This window comes from Adiantum capillus-veneris, chromosome 30 (assembly GCF_014529385.1).
Source record: "Adiantum capillus-veneris isolate H3 chromosome 30, ASM1452938v2, whole genome shotgun sequence".
NCBI classification, from domain to species: Eukaryota; Viridiplantae; Streptophyta; class Polypodiopsida; order Polypodiales; family Pteridaceae; genus Adiantum; species Adiantum capillus-veneris.
The window spans coordinates 101,392,396-101,395,810 of NC_140960.1; the positions used below are offsets into that span (position 1 = coordinate 101,392,396).

At 37.7% G+C, this 3,415-nt stretch overlaps 1 pseudogene; it reads right to left on the minus strand.

Annotated features, from left to right (window-relative positions):
- Nucleotides 1-409: 409 nt before the first annotated feature.
- On the minus strand, nt 410-1,423 carry LOC147418529 (uncharacterized; annotated as a pseudogene).
- Nucleotides 1,424-3,415: the final 1,992 nt, after the last annotated feature.

A 3,415-nucleotide genomic window follows, 5' to 3' on the forward strand; every position in this document is an offset into this window, starting at 1 on the left:
ATCTCTTACACTCTCTTACAAGCATCTCTATGTCAATTCTATGTTTACTGTGTGTGTGTGTGTGTCATAGTCTAGGTGTGAGTGTGTGTGCTTGGAAATTAAAAGAAGAGGTGGACAAGTTGATGGTGATGCTTGGAAGCTTGTGTTGAATAGTTTATGCGGTCGATCTCCCCCTCTTCTCCCAAAAATATTAACATGATTGCATAGTGCACCCTCGAATACTTTTCCATCCCTTTCCAAGCTCATATATAACTCATGCATCACTACAAAACCTTCCTTGAAGTTCCCTTCAATGAACTCTTTTCCTAGTACAATAAAATCGTAGTTCCATATTTTTACTTCTTTCAATGAAGTTCTCTTATCAAATGAATGAAAATTAGCAAGTGGGATGTAGATTGGTGAGCCCTTGCTAGTCTTCTTTGTGGAAATGCTTCCACCAACCAAAGATTTCATGTCTACACAAAAAAGAAATTACACATTTTAACATTGTAAATAACTAAAAATCACAAAACACAATATGTAACACGTGCATGCTCAAAGCATAGATAGATACAATAGAGCCTAATCATCATCTTTTTAGAATAGTTGGGACGTCACCATTCAAAGAACTTTCTACTTTGCTTGTGGATGGTGTACGGCCACCCTTCTTTCCACCAGGAGTTTGAGCATCTTGATCATCTTTGTCCTTAAGTGCTTTTAATTCCTCATCTACCTTTCTCCTTTGATCAAGAGTCATTTCTCCCATAGACTCGGAATCTGATTTGTATTTCCCTTTCATATGTTTAAGATATGCCTCTTTCTCCTCTTCCAAATACTCTTCCTTTTTCATGTCAAGCCACCAAGGACAATGCTTATGCTCCCAAGATTCCACCAAGATAGCTCCATCAAGTGAGCCATTCTCCCTAAATATGGTCGATGTAAACATACAATATGGGGGTGGAGAGATGATTGTCCAAGCTTTGCAAATGTCTAGCAAGCATTGTATCTTTTTTGTAACCAAAAGGTGCATCAAAAACCTACAAGTGACACCTACCAATCAAGATCTCAACAAGCATCACTTAAAGAAGATTTGATATAAAGCTTAGACAAGTAAACCATACCTATAGACCAAATGACGTGAAGAGTCTTTCAAATCCACATGCTTACTTGGGGTGGTTCCTACATTCATCTCTTTTTGGAAGTCATAAAATAGCACACCTTGGTACCTACTCACAATGTCACTAAAATATGCTTGTAAGCTCACACCCATGGGAAGCTCTACTTTATTAGTGCCCGTAGTAGAATCCAAGACTTGTTGCAAAAGTCTAGTGGCATCTTCTAAAAGTTGATCCATCCATACCTCTTTGGCCAGCCAAGAAATGTATTGATGTTCTCCAAGTGGCGTACCATAGCTTTGACAAAAAAATTCATCTTGGCCCAACATTTTTAGCATCCTCAATTTTAGCTCAATTGAACATGAGGTAGACAAAACGGAGTACAAATTTTTAATAGAAATTTTTGAATCTCTCATCTTCAAAAGGAAGCTTCCACAATATTTCAAACCACTCTTTTCCGCAGGAGTAACCACTGAGACATTCTACAACAAAAACAAACAAATATTCTAATAAATTGAGAAACACATTCTTATCAATTTTAAAACTTCAAAACTCACACGTATCATTTTTCTATTGTAAGTCTTTATCACACCTTTTCGTGCTGCAATAGTTGCCCTCAAATGCTCATCCTTTGGTAAATTTGGAGGTATCTTGTTACAAACCAACTCATAATCTTTTTTCCACTTTCCCTACAATTAAAAACAAGGCATTAAATTTAACTCACTAAAAAGATACATAGACAATAATTCAATGCAAAATCAATAAAGCACATTAAATTTTTGCTGCTATGTATGTAGGCTTTTATTTACCTGATGGATGCGGTGAAGTCTTCTGACTCTAGTGAGAAGATGCTAGAGCTTGTGTTGTCGGCTAAGAGAGTGATTTACAGGTTTGCATCTTTCCGTTGCACTCTATGCAAAAAAAGAGCATTTAATTTTTTGCCATGGTCTTGTGATAGTGGGTCATTTTGAGTATGATGACATATCATTTTGTGTTTCCAAAAAATCCTTAAATTCTCTGTGGAAGCCGAATATGGGGTTGATGGTTTTTTTGACAATAGGGTCGTGTATAATGTCTATGAGGAAACCCCTTAAATCCCTTGTGGGACCCCAAAATAGGGTTTCTGGTTTATTTTGAAAAAGTGTTCTCCATACAAAGGAGACTCTGGTGATTTTTTTTTTGGATATATGTCATTTACCATTGCGTGTATGTGCTTTTAAACGTGGATGATGCTCTAAAACTTGTGTAGATGGGTTATGCAATGCATTGAAGCACAAGAATTGAATGAAGTCCCATTATTCACTAGAGAGTGGATTAATGTGCATGATGAGAATACAATCTTCTCTCCCTTTTTGCTTGAAAGGAATGTGACAACTTGGGAGGCCAATGTTTGTCCTTGGTGGTTGGATTATCCACTAGGAGTTATTCCAAAGCAAGAGATTGAATTACGAAAGAGTAAGTACCTTAACACTTGTGGCTCTTTTCTTTTGAGGATGTATATATTACTTTAATGCTAATGTATATGATATTGTGCTATATGGTTGTTGAGTGAAGGGTTTCAAAATGAGAGTGATGAGTACTTAGAGGAGACACAAGAAGGGTCCCTCCCTCTCGTTTCTCATGGAGTTACTCAAAACACCATTGGGAGTGGCTCTCAAGGTACTCCACTAGCAAGCAATGCACTCAAGAAGGGTAAAGGGAAAATGGATCCTCCAAGTACATCAAGGATACCCACTCCCTCTTCTATGCCTCCCATTGTTCCAATCTACAGAGCCTGGCATGTCCTCTTTGGCAACCACTATACCCCATATGGCACCCTCTTCTAATGTGCCAACTACATCCTCATTGGTGCACACTACTTTGTTTGTTGCAGAGTCTTCTCTTGGGCGAGAGGCTTGGGAGAGAAGGCCAATCACACAATCTGTTGGTAAGTTTAAGAAAATTGTTGGAAATTTTGTCTTCCATGTTTTCTAATTCATAGCTAATTTGGATAATGCTTGTAGGGTTCCATTACCAAACCGTTGTAGATGTCTTGCTTGTGGATATATCACAAATTGATAAGTTTGCCCTTGATAGGTAGATTTGGATAATGGTTAGTTATTTGCATTTTCTTATTGCATTGCTCTACGGTTTTGAACATGATTTATGTTTGGTTTTCTTGTAGCATCAATAATTTTTTTGCGACACAGAATACAAATCTATATAGCAAAGATGGTGTGCCGTGTCGTGAGGTTGTTAGGCTTATCTTTGCAGATTTTCCTACAAGTTTGCTTGTGGATGGTCTAGACCAATCCCATCGGGAAGTAACTTTTCTTTGGACT